At 36.4% G+C, this 15,430-nt stretch overlaps 1 long non-coding RNA gene across 1 annotated transcript; it reads left to right on the top strand.

The window, feature by feature from the left end:
• Positions 1 to 1,308: 1,308 nt before the first annotated feature.
• On the top strand, positions 1,309 to 14,536 carry LOC129143866 (uncharacterized). Its single transcript, XR_008547823.1, has 2 exons — positions 1,309 to 1,457; positions 13,727 to 14,536. It is a non-coding gene; the product is annotated as an uncharacterized LOC129143866 (long non-coding RNA).
• Positions 14,537 to 15,430: the final 894 nt, after the last annotated feature.

Genomic DNA, 15,430 nt, shown 5'->3' with positions numbered 1-15,430 from the left:
TTTGGCATATGTATGAGTGTTCATTTATTTGAGCTTTTCTTTTAATCATTGGGAAAACATTTTTTTAAAGGATCTTTAATGCTAGACTGCATTTATGTCTAAACAAGTAGAGCAGTAACAGGTATGATCACACAGGCCTGGCATTGATTCTAATTTTTTCACAGATTATTTAATATTTATAACTTTGAGGACCTTGAATAAACAATCCAAGTGGCAGAAAGAAAATAGGTAACCTTTTCCCTCTCATTTTGTTTAATATCACAGTGGTCTTTAGAACAACAACATAGCACCAACAATTTTTCAAGTTTTCAGGTTTTTCTGGGCATTATATTCTTACTCTATCAAGCACTTTCTTATCTGATTAAAGCTGGTTAGTGCCAAACAAAGCTATGACCACATAATCCAACATGCGTATGACAGAATTAAACTTCCCTGAACCTGTACTCTCAGCATCTATCATATGAGAGACAGGCCAAGTTTAACTTCATTGTATTCTAGTCTCTTGTCTTTGCAAGTGAAGTCAGTGCTCCCTTCAGAAGGATTCCAGCAATGACTTCTGCCAACAACCTTCCTCACTTTTCTCCCATTTTCTCTTCAGAGTTAATTAATCTAAAAGTACTTATTAATCCATCTTAACTACAGCTTGCAGAGGAGAAACAAAATAGGAGTTTGATTTCACTCTCACCCGGGAAATTTTTGCAAAAATCTCCTGCTGGGTAAAATCAACCAGTGACTATTTGGCCAGCTGCAAAATCACCATAGCAACATTGTCTCTTCATCATGTCAAGACCTGTGCACTGCCTGGACTTTTAGGAGGGCTACTGTATTCAGTGCTACAAACTGACACAGAGGAACAGACATGAGAGGTTCATGGCTATGCTCAGTTAGGAAAAATGTCTCTTGCCTTAATTTAAAATATTAATGTTGAATATTTATATTATCTGGAAATCCCCACAATCATAAATCCTATGCATTGGAGCAAAGCTTTGAGTAGGCTAAAAAGTTCACTGATTGATGGGGGGGAAGAATGAAAGAACTAGTGGCACCAAGGCAGATTCCCACAGTGAAAGGATCCAAGTTTCTTCCTCCATTTGGCAAAATCAAAGTGAATTTTAATGACTTGCATGGAAAGTTATTTAGGTGGGCAAGAACTGTTTCGTGGTCTGGATTTTTAAAGTGAGAAAGCAAAAAGATCACAGCAGGAGGAAATTGCAGGCTGGGCCAGAATTAGTGGTAAAAGGTTTGGAAGTGATTTTCCTGACTTCCCCATGAGTCATGCACATTCTGAAGGTATTAGAGAGAGTCTTGGAGAAGTGAGCTACTTGTCCCTAGCAAAGACGTTTCCAGGGCTAATAGAGAAAGAATTAGAATCAAACCATATAGTCAAGAAAGCCAAGAGGACAATAAGACACAGGATCCCGCAGCAAGCCCATGGAAGGAATAAAATACGGATGGAGGTAAGATTAATTGGTTTACTGATAGAGATCACACCCAGAGCTATCAAAGCTATGAAATCTTAAAGTCTTATCCACTGTTTTGAATACAGATTCCTGTACTTCTAGCTATCTCATTTCTACTGTTAACATCCATCTTTCCTAACTTCAGTGAGACTTAGAATTTACCCACCTTTCTATTCTTATCCATTCATCAGTTTCCTCTTGTTCCCATTTCTCATGTGGACAATAATCCAGTATTGAATCACCCCTTTGACTAGTCCTCAATTCTTTTGCCTCCTCCTGCTGCATCTGCCTACCATAACCTCAATCTGGCCAATACTACAATCACTACCAACTAAAATGGAAGAGGTGGGAATAAAATGTCAAGCTATGCAGATCTGTGTCACTGCAAGTTAATGACGTCAAACTCACCCTTAATATTAGCTAAAAATCTTTTTGTGTGTTCCTACTCAGCTTGTCTCTTACTATCCAGACTAACCATTCCTATTTTACCGGCTTTTCTCAATTCCCTATCGATTAATCTTATTCTTTACTCTCAGCAGAAGGCTTACTCTCATATTTTACAGAGAAAACAGAGACAATAAAGTGAAAACTTGCCCGATTTCACACCCACCCACCCACATATTTGCTATATTTGCTTTCTATTTATTTTTTCTCCTGTCTCTTTAAAAAATTGATTTTATTCCCCTTTCTGGAACTAGTCCTGCTATCCCCTTACACTCCCATCCAGAAGTTGTTCATTTATTCTTTCTTATCATAAATTTCTGGACTTCACCCTCTCCATTGACATCTCTCACCTACAAGATTGTTCAAGTGTCTGCCAGGAAAAAACATTCTCTGTTAACCCTCTACCCTCTATCCATCTCTAAGTACCACTCAGTCTCTCCCCTTCAAAAATTAGCTAATCCAAAAAATTGTCTATACCTGAGAGCTTTAATTTCTTATCACTCAGTCTCTCCTCTTCAAAAATTATCTAATCCAGAAAATTGTCTATACCGGAGGACTTTAATTTCTTATCATTCACTTTCCTCCTTAACTATTCCTATCTACAGCCACTGCCTCTACTTCACTGAAATAATTCTTCTAAATATAGAATGACTATCTATTCTGGTTTGCCTGGAGGACTCCTCATTTATACCTGTTGTCTTATCACAATTATTAATAACAATCATTTGCATTCTCAAATATATTCTATTTTAGATGATAATTTGTATTATCACCCTTTCCACTTTCCAATGTGTAACTTCCTTTGCTGCGCTGCAGTGATTGCCTCTATAACTTAGGTTCTTTCTTTAAATTCCCTTGACTTCAGGAAACCAGCCCCATGCTTCACCAGCTATTTCTTCATAGTGTCATTTATTATCTACTCTTTCTCTACCTGCTTCTTAAGAGATAATCTTGCTACAAGCTTATCCTTTGGCCAATCCTCCTGGATACTATATTCATGCTAATGGTGTCAATTACTACCAAGTATGCAATAATTCCCAAATATACATATTTGCCAAGGTCTTTCTCTTCATCTCTAGACCTTTATATATAACTACCTTTATATAAAACTACCTGTGAGAATTTCCACTTGAATGCCTAAAAAGACACTGTAAATGGAATGCAACTCAAATTGAACCCATCAGTTTTCCTACTGATCTTTCTCTCTTCCCAGACTACTCTAGGTGAACGGCAGCACCCATATGCATCATTGAAATCATAGACCTAAATGTCATCTTTGACCTCTCACCTTCCTTTACTCTCCCATCTCTTATCAAATTTATCATCAATCTCAATTAATTCTACTGCTAAAATGTTTCTCATATTTTTGACACTTATCTATGTCCACTCTGACTACCTTTAGAAACTTATTTGTTCTTCCTTTGTTTACTATAAAAACCTTTTAACTGGTCTTTCTACATGTACTTGTAATCACCTTTAACCTAACTGCTACATGTACTTGTAATCACCTTTAACCTACCTGCTACACTGCTACCTCTTTGATTTTTCTAAACCCTACAATGGCTTCACTCACAGTGACTTCAGGTAAGGCTCTTCGTAATAATTATCTATCTGCCCAGTTCTTGCACTTGCTATGTACCAGTTATACTCAACTAAAAAGTACTGGTTGAGCCAAACACTTTTGCATGTGCCTCTTCCTTTCCCTAGAAAGACTCTTCTACCACTCCATTTTCCAAATTAGTCTCATGTGGCCTCAATATCAGCTTCCTCTGAAAGTCTTCCAGGTGGGTTTAGGTGACCCTTCTTACAAAGCATCTCTTTTTCCTTCCAACACAGAGCTTGTCATCCTGTACTGTAATTGCAAAGTTACCATCCATCTCTGCTACTAGACTATGAACTGTGAGACCTCTTTGCATCCATGGTGCGTAGCATGGGGCTTTACACAGAGTAGGCACTCAGTGAAGGTTTGTTAAAAATAATTTAATGGATGATTATCAACCAACTACAAATAATTTCTAATATAACAGGTAAAATACATCTGAATAATGCATTTTTAAAAAAATAACATCTTTTTCATAGAAATATATGAATTAAATTGAGAGATTTAAAAATCCTGCAGAACTGCTAAAATTACTTGGCTGAACTCTGCTCCATGGTTCAGGGCTTCATCATGTAACACCTGTAGCTTAATTATTTTTTCTTTGTTATTTATGATTTGATCATTAAGTCATACCCTGCTGTTTGTTATGGCCATATTAAGGATGTATTTATGCAGTAATTCAAGTGTTCAGAAAAGCATACCAGCCATTAGAAAGCTCCTTTTCTTGTACAGCCACCTGCCAGCTTGTTGGGACCTTTTCTCTCTCCTAACTTTTGTGTTTCTGAAATACTTTTAAACTAGATACTATTATGCAGACTCTTGGTATTATGTTATTTCCATTCTTTCATACTCTCTTTCTTAGCCCATTTGTGAAATACAATATTTTAAGTTTTGTTTAAAAGAAAAACAGTAAAAGAGAAATTCGATAGGGATCTATGACTGAGGCGAAGAAAATAAAAGCTCCTGCTTTAGCCATGTCATCCCAACTGGAAAGTATAAAATGGCCTGTTACTAAGAAAAAGTCTAAGCATCAAAGAGGAAATTTGATACAACATTAAACGAATGTATGTCTCATGATTCTTCTCTTCCAACAACAACAAAAAACACTGAAATATGACACATTCATATTTAAAATGAGAAAAGCTCTCATTTATTATTATGGACTGAACATATATGTCCCCTAAAATTCATGTATCAAAATCCTAAACCCAAATGTGATGGTATTTGGAGGGGACCCTTTGGGAGGTAATTAGATTTAGATGAGGCCATGAAGGTGGGGACTCGTGATGGGATTAGTGTCCTTATAAGAAGAGAAAGCTATACCAGAGCTCCCTCTCTCACCATGTGAGGATACAATGAGAATGTGGGCATCTAAAAGCCAGGAAGGGAGGTCTCACCAGAACCCAAGCATGCTAGTCCCCTAATCTCAGATGTTCAGCCTCAAATTATGAGAAATAAATTTTTTGTTGTTTAAGCCACCAAGTCTAGAATATTTTGTTATGCCAACCCAAGTTGACTAATACATTTGTACAAAACTAACTCAATTTACCCCTACAAAAAGTTTAGGATGGGAGGAAAATAAAAGAATTATTTGTCTTTTTGCTCAGTTTCTGTTAATAAACAGCAGAAAGCTTTTTCTTGCTGCCAAGAGACTGAGAGGTTCCAAAACTCGATTCACCAAGATTTCTGCTGATAGTCCATAATCTTCACCCCATCCATCTGCTTCTCAAAGCCTTAGACAATGGTATAATTTGAGAGAAAACATTATATGCTATAAAGTCAAATTTAAGACAGTGTGAAATGAGATAAAATATTTTAAATGTATATCCAAAGATGCCTTAAAAATCTCACAAGAGAGATTGCTTAAAGAAAATTCTTAAATAAATTATAATCATATAAGCAGCTTTTAAAAACCTCATTGAGAACAGGAAAAAACGTCTTCCCAAGTGTGACCCCAAATGTAACTCAAACAATGGGTCTTATGCCCCAAATCCATTAAGTTATCCCATTAATCTTTGCAGAGTCGATATCTTAGCCATACAGCACATAAGCCATACAGCATTTTCCTCTCTAATTACAAACATCACCTATTTCATCATGGAGATGTGGTTTATGTCAGTCAACACAGCATCCACTAAAGAGGTGAAAGTCACCACTTATATTCTGACGTCTGGTACCATCTGGTGAATTCCCAGGAATTTGAGAGCATTTCATCTCCACTAAAAGAGGCTAGCCTGCAGTAACCATTCATACAAGCTCAAAAAAGAAAGCATATCTATGCCCAAGCAAGGACAACGCCAGAATGCAAATAGCCTACTCCTCCCAAAGCAAGCTATTCTTATGTTTAAGGATAAGTTCCAAGCTCATTATCAATTTAAAAGATTCAAACAATTTAACTTGATATAAAAGTGAATTATTACCCAATTAACTGACACAGGGGGTTGCTTTCCTTGTCAAACAAGCCCTCAGCACTGCTGATATAAATGACATTGTAACTAGATCATGGCTAAGAAAACACTTAGGCATGTTGAGAGGTGGTTCATCTGACCAATTAGAAAGTGATTACAAGGGAGAAAGGATGAAGACAGGAAAAGAACTAGAAAGTCTCCCAACTTGATCTATAGCTTCAATGCAATCCCAATCAAAATTCTAGCAAGTTTTTTACAGATATCAACAAACTGATTCCAAATTTTATATGGAGAAGCAAAAGATTCAGAATAGCCAATGCAACATTGAAGGAGAAAAACAAAGTTGGAGGACTGACACTACCAGACTTTAAGAATTACTGTAAAGCTACAGTAATAGTGTGATATTGGTGAAAAAATAGACAAATAGATCAAAGAAATGGAATACAGAGCCTAGAAATAGACTCACATAAATACAGTTAACTGATCTTTGACAAAGGAGCAATGTTAATATAATAAAGCAAAGATAGTGTTTTGAACAAACTGTGCTGGAACAACTGGACATCCACATACAAAAAGACACAGACCTTATATCCTTCACAAAAAGTAACTCAAAATGGACATAGACCTAAATGTAAAATGCAAAATTATAAAACTCCTAGAAGACAACTTAGCAGAAAACCTAGATGACCTTGAGCATGACAATGACTTTTTAGATAAAACACCATGGCAAGACCTATGAAAGAAATAATTAATAAGCTGAACTTCATTAATTATTTTTTTTAAAATCCAGTTTGCAAAAGACATGTAAAAGAATGAGAATATAACCCACAGACTGGAAGAAAATATTTGTAAAAGACATATCTAACAAAAAACTGTTGTCCAAAATATACAAAGAACTCTTAAAACTCAACAATAATAAAACAAATTGATTCAAAATGGGCCTAAGATCTTAACAGACACCTCATCAAAGAAGATGGCGAATAAGCATATGTAAAGATGATCCACATTATATGTCACCAGAGAAATGAAAAAGAGAACTGTCAACATTTCAACTGTAGGAGGTTGGATTTTAGGTAAAGATAGCAGATAACAATCTTAACAATGAGACACCACTACATACCTATTAGAATGGACAAAATCCAGAATGACAACACCAAATGCTAGTAAGGATGTGGAGCAACAGAACTCTCATTCATTGTTGGTGGAAATGCAAAATGGTTCAGCCACTTTGGAAGATAGTTTGGCTGTTTCTTGCAAAACTAAACATATTCTTACCAAATAATCCAGTTACTGTGCTCCTTTGTATTTACCCCAAAAAGTTGAAAACTTATATCCATACAGAAACCTGCAGAAGAATGTCTACAGCAGCTTTATTCATAGTGGCCAAAACTTAGAAGCAACCAAGATACCCTTCAGAAGGTGAATGGAAAAATAAACTTTGGTATATCCAGTCAATAGAATATTGTTGAGTGATTAAACAAAATGAGTTATCAAGCCATGAAAAGCCATGGAGAAAACATAAATGCATATTACTAATGAAAAAAGTCAATCTGAAGGCTACATCTTATATAATTCCAACTGTATGACATTGTGAAAAAGGCAAAACTGTGGAAACACTAGCAATATCAGTGGTTACCAGGGTGTTGCAGGAGTAAATAGGCAGAGCACAGCAGATTTTCAGGGCAGGGCAAAAAACTCTGTGATACTATAATGATGGATATATATCATAATACATTTGGCAAAACCCACAGAATGTACAACACCAAGAGCCAACCCTAGTGTAAATTATAGACCTTGTGTGCCAATTATGTGTTAATGTAGGTTCATCAGTTGTAACATACGTACCAGTCTAGTGGGGTTGTTGACAAAGGGAAACGCCATGCTTGTGTTGGGATAGAGAATATATGAGAAATCTCTATACTTTCCTCTTCATTTTGCTGTGAACTTAAAATGCTCTAAAAATATAAATTCTTTTAAAAATATTTTCTAAGAGTGAGAGTCCAAATCGATGATGTTTTTAAAGAGAGATTTTCATATGAATTCGTGACCAGACAAAAATTCCCAAACTGACTATTAACTTTCCATGATTCATGGCAAAATAAATTGGAAGCACCACTAGGCTGGAAGCTAAAATTTTTCCCATAACATTGCAAGAAAAACATGACTGATTACTTGATTTTTAACCACATTTTTGTATTGATTTATACTTTTTTGAGTAAAGGGATAGAAAGGTAAGTTGCTCAAAATAAGTGAATTATTCTTAGAAAAATATCACGAAGATAATAATAAAACAAGCCACATTTAATATTTGAAGCCCCAACATAACAATGACAATAAGAAATATTAACTCTCTAATGAATCATGTTACGATGATGCTGAGCTCACAAGCTTCTCTGGTGATTTCTGAACCCTTAACTTAGCATGTAGCACATGTTTACTGAATGAATGAATGAATGAATGAATCTATGGAGGTGTTTGCCTATACTTTAGTCATGAGTAACAACATTAGGACTCTTACTGTCAACATTTCAACCTCAGGAGGTTGGATTTTAGGTAAAGATAGCAGATAACAATTTTAACAATGCTAGACCAGAGGGCAATTCTGAGCACATTTTCACCTTACTCACCTCTGAAGAAAAGTGGACCTAAGGTCAAAGAAAACTCTGAGAGATGACCAATTTTCAAAAATCAGTTAGAGATTTCTCATTCTCCTTCATACATTCACTGGCACCTGTGACTAACAATTTGCTCCAAAGCGAAATTCAGCATAAGGCAGGTCCATCTTGAACTCTATCCAAAGGGGTTTAATTACTGAATCATCAAAAAAAATCTTGTTATAAAATAGATTTACCCAAAAGGCAGCCAGATGGCTTAGTTCCAATGTATTAGTAAGGATAAAAAGAACAAGAAACATGTTGTCCACCGCCCTGCCCCCACCCCACCCAAGATGTTTGTTGGTTTGCTTGCAGTCAAAACCCAGGTAATAGGGGAAGTTGATGCCTGGGAAAGGAAATAAAACTGGCTTTATGACATTCCCTAGCAACTGAACAGAATCTCTGAGGTCTCAACAGGTATTAGGGACAGAAAAGTTCCTCTAGACCAAGATCATTGTTTCCAAAAAATGTGGGTGCAACTTGCCTCCATAAGCAACTGTATCTTAGGAACAGAAATTTTAATTGACTGAAACCCACTGTGTGAAACTTAGAATGGAAATTGGGTTCTCCACCTCCGCAGCACCTTTATTTTGGGCTATGAAGCTTTGGAAGGACAGCAGGGAATACAAACTGGCTATGGGTTGTCTTCTATATTATTCATTTATGTACCAAAAAAAAAAAAAAAAAAAGGCAGAAGAAGAAAAAAAGAAAAACAAAAACCTTCCCAGTTCCAAGGGAGTCAGACAAAAGGTAAGAGCACTGCTAGAGAGGAGACTTGTTCTTGTTGGCTTGTGAAGTAAAGAGACCTTTTCTATATTTTGTAATAAAAGCAAGAGCAATTGTGATCTGTCATCTCCAGGAAGTTTGTCACCTGTGAGATTTTTATTAGCCATCTTTACAGTGTTATTCAATTCTATGTATAGATCTCTTTGAGGGCAGGGACTGTGTCCTCTTCATTCCCCAAACCGGCACAGTGCCTGTCATTTGTAGGTTCTCAATAAATATTTGTGAAATGAATATCAGATGAATGAGTGAAATGATGAACCCACAGTTCTATATATTTCAAAACCTCAAAATATGTAGGTACAGTATATTATAGTATAGAAAGGATAAAATGTTTTACAGGAAAAGAACTAAGAAATCAACAGACTCATTGTCCTGATTTTTAAAAATAAGAGAAATGAGGCTTCCAGAAAGTTAAAATGTTATATTGACTAGAAAAGGAGTAATGAAATCTCAAGATTTTGAAAAATATATACACAGTATGTGTGAATTCCACACTGTTTCAATGATATCTGCACTACCTGGCTCTCTCTTGACTTCCAACTCATTTCTGGGTTCTCCCCATGTACATTTATTTTCTCAAAAAATGCAAACTACTTTAGAATTAGCTTAAGTAAAACCTTATTAGGTAAATCATATGCTGGAATGGATTCCAAAGATACATTTAAAAACTCCTTTCATACAGCAATTTCTTAAGACTGATGGTATTATAGTCAATGAGCCACCTTGTTTGAACTGTCTAGGTCAGACTAAAGAAGAACCAAATTTAGAGGATTTCCAAATGAATTTAGTGGTGATGTGGTGATGTTATAAATTAGCCAGGCAATCAGATGTAAAATGCTAAGTTTAGATAACCATCACCATATGTCAAGCAGACAGTGATTACCGGGCAATGTGCATAGGAGAAAGCAGAAGGAGTGGTAGGCCCAATTCTTCATTGCGTAGTCTCCATGTGCACAGGAGCAGCCTCACAAGAAGAGGAACAGTGGTCACTTTGTAGTGTCACTTGAGGGGTCTTCACCCTAAACCATCTTCCCAAATAACTTCCTCAGATGCTGGAAATTTTATTTCAACACAAATAGCCCTGGAAGAAATTCTATGCTGATTGTCTTTTAGGTAGAAAGACTCACAGCCGTGGCAGTAGATAAGGGTTCTAATATAGGTGTCATTACCACTTTCTAGCTGCACAATCTAGGGCAAGTTAACCAACACTTTCAACCTTAGTGCTTTGGATGTTTCTAAATCCATAAAATAGAGATTTGAAGTCCTACCTCTCAAAGTCCTCTCAAAGTCATTGCAAGGCTTACACTAGACACCATATGCAAAGTGTTACAAAGTTGGTGCTTAAGGAAAAGAAAGGGGCATGAGTGGGGAGATGACAATTAGCTTAGCTTGATGGTCAAGCCTCCCATGATTAGATTATCAAATTCAAATCTTGAATTCTGTGTAATTTTGAACAAGCAACGTACCTTCTCTGTGCCTTTGTTTCTTCATCTGTAAATAAGGAATAATAATGGTACATATACCAAAACTTATTATATAAAGTCAGTAATATCATAGTGGTAATGTGTTAATATTTGGGCTCAGTAAATTGAGCCCTTAACAGCAGAAATGCAGCAGGTATGAGTATTTCAGGAGACAAAGAGGAAGCATGCCCAAAACACAGGGAGATATAAAGGGGCCTTAAAAAGAAATGTAAATGGATATCAAGAAGATAGTGCTTATTCAAATATTTATCCAGGTCTGTGTAGGCCTCATCTTTCTTTATTTTCCTGCATCTCTCTAAAAACGCTATAAACTATTCAGTCTGTTGTCTTGGACTTATTCATTGTAATCTGTTACATTTGATTTTGAATTTATAACTAGTATTCAACCACTGGCCTGTATTTACAATTAACAAGTAAAGCATAAAAGAATTGCATCCCCACCCTTCCCAGAGAGACTATAAAGCCGAACAGCCCTTCCCTTAACAATGAGGCTAAACAGATGAGGATTGCCCTATGGCCTAAAGTTTAGCATTCCCAGGCTGCACCAGAAAAACAACAGAAATGAGCTCCAAAACCGAAGACTCCCCACCCTTCTAGCAGATTTCAAACTTTAGGCCTAACGAAGGCAATGTGTTCTACCAATGGGGGTAGTCATGCCTCATCACAGATTTCAGTCTTAAGGTCAGAATTTTCTGACAGTTATTGGGTAATTGTTTGGACTGAAAAAGTAAGAAGTATCCAGTCATTGAGCTAGGTCCATGCTGCTGGTAGAGTGAAATACTGTTGTTATTCGAGTCCAATCCTCTGTGTCTGGGCCCAACATGGGCTCCCAAGTGAGTCAGATTAAATTACAGACTTCAATTCTGAGCCCTTTAGTATTTCAGTCAGACTATAAGGCATAATTACTCCTTATTTTTGCTTATTTTTGCATTTCCCCCTTTATGCTCCTCATCACATTGTACTAGTAAATGTATTTTTTATTTATATATCTTATGAATAGTAAAATGTACAGAGCTTACATGTAAAAGTTTTAAGAATTCTAACAAATGGAACATCTGTGTAACCAACACTAAATCAAGATATAGATTTCCTTTACCATTGAAAGATCTCTTTCCAATCAATACTTCCTAACCCTCATCACTCCCTAAAACTTTTTTTTAGTTTTTATCCCAATAGATTAGTTTTTATTATGCTTGAACTTCTTATAAATACAATGATACCATCTGTGTTTTTATGCCTATTTTCATCTGTTCAGCATATTTTTGTTATTCATCTATGATGTTGAATGTATCAGGAGTTTTATTACTGAGTAATTTTCCATCAAGTGAATATAATACAACTTGGTGTCTATGCTTCTGTTGATGGACATTTGATTGCTTCCCGTTATTGGCCATTGTGAATAAAGCTACTGTGGGAACGTGTGCACAAATTTTTAGTGCACTCTTGTTTTCAATGTTGGGTAAATACTTAGGAGTGAAATTGATGGACTATAGAGTAAGTATATGTTTAACTTTATTAGGATCTACTAAAATGTTTTTCAAAGCTATTTTAGATACCTCATATAAGCCAGTCATTTTTATTTGAACAATTCTAGTGGGTGTATGGTGGTACCTCTTTCTTGTTTTAAATCATGTTTCCCTGATGACTAATGATGCTGAGCATCTTCTCATGTGCTTATTGACCATTCATATATCTTTTTTGTGAAGTATTCATTTACTTGCTTTTGTGGATCATATTGCATTATTTTGTATCATAATTGTAATGCATATTGTACTATATTGTATTAGGTTGGTGCAAAATTAATTGCTGTTTTTGTCATTACTTTCTTTTTTTTTTTTTGAGACGGAGTCTCGCTCTGTCGCCCAGGCTGGAGTGCAGTGGCACGAACTCGGCTCACTGCAAGCTCCGCCTCCCGGGTTCACGCCATTCTCCTGCCTCAGCCTCCTGAGAAGCTGGGACTACAGGCGCCCGCCACTGCGCCCGGCTAATTTTTTGTATTCTTAGTAGAGACGGGGTTTCACCGTGTTAGCCAGGATGGTCTCCATCTCCTGACCTCGTGATTCGCCCGCCTCGGCCTCCCAAAGTGCTGGGATTACAGGCGTGAGCCACCGTGCCCGGCCCATTACTTTCAACAGCAAAAACTGCAATTAATTTTGTACTAACCTAATGTATTCAATTGTATTGTATATTTAATTAACAATTAATACATTATATTATACATGTTTGTCCTGTCTAAAAACTCTGTGCCCACCCCCAGGCCATGATGATATTTCCCTGTTGTTATTTCTATAAGCTTTGTAGTTTCACATTTTACAGTTAGGTCTATGATTATCTCTGATTCACTTTTTGTGTATGCTGTGAGGCAGGAGTCAAAGTTGCTCCAACACCCTTCATCAAAAATATTGTCTTCCCTCGTGAGTTTATTTTTCAATTCCATGCTTCCTCGGTTGTGAGCTCCTCTGTGGTAAATCTATGATTGATTTATCCTTATAATCTTAGAGTACAGCATAGTGTCTCTGTTACATGGGAGCGTCATAAATGGACATTGAATGAATACATTTTCTACGAGCTGAAAGAAAGCTAGGTTAACACTTGAGATTTTCCTATTTTTATATGTTTTTTTCTTTTATCTCTAAATAAAATCCAAATTCCTTACCAGGTGCTGCATGATGCAGCCCACTCTTTTTTCTAACCTTGTCTTTTCATATACCCCTGCTATAAATTCATATATTGAAATCTTCATCCCCAATGTGGCTATATTTGGAGAGAGGACTATTAGGAGGTAATTAAGGCTAAACAAGGTTCATAAGAATAGAACCCTAATCCCATAAAATTGGTGACTTTACATAAAGCAGAAGAGAAGGAGATCTCTCCTTTTCTCTCTCCACAGACACATACTAACATAAGGCCACATGAGGACACAGTGAGAAGTTGGAAGTCTACAACCCAGAAGAGAGCCCTCAACAGAACCTAACCATGCTGGTACCCTGATCTCAGACATCCAGCCTCCAGAAGAGTGAAAAAATATAATTCTTATTTCTAAGCAACCTAGTCTATGGTATTTCATTATGGCAGCCCAAGCTAAGACAGCTCCCTATCCTATTCACCATGCTGCAGAGCCACATGAGCCTCCCTTTTGTTCCTCAAGCTCATCAAATCCCTCCTAGCCTTAGAACTTATTATTCCCTCTAACCAGAATTCTCTTCCAGGTCTTTCCATCCTGTAAGTCTTGTCCTTTAGATCTAAATTCACATGTGACCTCCCCTGAGAACTGTCCTCTGAAAACCTATCTCAAAGAGTCTTCCCAGTTACTCTCTACCTTACCCCAAGGTTATTATCTTCCCACCACTTTTCCACATTTGTAATCATTTGCTTTTCTATATGTGTGATATGGTTAGGCTTACTATCCCTACCCAAATCTCGTGTTAAATTGTAATCCCCAGGGAGATTACAATTTAGGGAAAGACCTGGTGGGAAGTGATTGGATTATGGGGGTGGGTTCCCCCATGCTGTTCTTGTGATAGTGAGTGAATTCTCATAAAATCTAATGGTTTTGTAAATGGTGGTTTTTCCTGTGCTGACTCATTCTCTCTCCTGCTGCCTTGTGAAGAGGTGCCTTCTGCCATGACTGTAAGTTTCCTGAAGCTTCCCCAACCATGGGGAACTGTGAGTCAATTAAACCTCTTTGCTTTATAAATTACCCAGTCTCAGGTATTTCTTCATAGCAGTGTAAGAATGGACTAATACAATGTGTATTTATTTATTTAATATTTGTCACCATCCCCCAAGCACATTCACACAATCAGCCCCTTCAGATCAGAGATCCATACATTTACCATTTTATTGCTAGCATCTAGCATGCTTGGCTCATTATTATTGCTCAGTAACTATTTGTGGAGTAAATAAATAAATGATCAATCAATGAAAATTATGTGATATAAATAAGTTTCTTACTTTAAGAATTCAGTTTATTGATAGACTGTATTGAGTGTCAAATTGACATTAAAAAGGAAAGGATAATAGTGTAAGAATTAGGATAACAAAAGATGGAAGGGGGGCAAATAAAAATATGCCAGTGGTTTCCATATGATCTTAAATAAGTTACTAACATTCTGGTTACCATTTCAAAAATAGGTATAAAAATATTTGCTCAGCCTATATCAAAGCGATTTCAAAACTTGAGTAGGGCCCCTCATTCAATAATATTTCATATATTACTTATAAAATACCTTATAATTATAAGGCATTGTTTTCTGTTAGGTACTGGACACATTAAGGAAGAGAAGTAATTTAAAATATGCTGTCTCCAGGATTGAGAACTGCATTGTTCAATATAGTAACCACTGGCCACATATAGCTATTTATACTTAATAAAAAATTTTAAAATTGCATTTTTTATTTCTTAGGTCTGCTAGCCACTTTTCCAGTGCTCAATAGCTACATGTGTCTAGTGAGTATTCTGTTGGATAGCACAGATATAGATTATTTCCATCATAGCCCAGAGTTCTATTAAACAGCAATTCTAGAGTTTACAAGATGCTTTAAGAGATGAAGTAAATCTCCTTGAAATTACCTAAAAACAATCAAAATTGCA

The sequence above is a fragment of the Pan troglodytes genome, chromosome 3, assembly GCF_028858775.2.
Source record: "Pan troglodytes isolate AG18354 chromosome 3, NHGRI_mPanTro3-v2.0_pri, whole genome shotgun sequence".
Classification (NCBI taxonomy): domain Eukaryota; kingdom Metazoa; phylum Chordata; class Mammalia; order Primates; family Hominidae; genus Pan; species Pan troglodytes.
The sequence above is the reverse complement of the archived record's forward strand: the minus strand, read 5'-3'. Positions and strand labels throughout refer to the sequence as shown.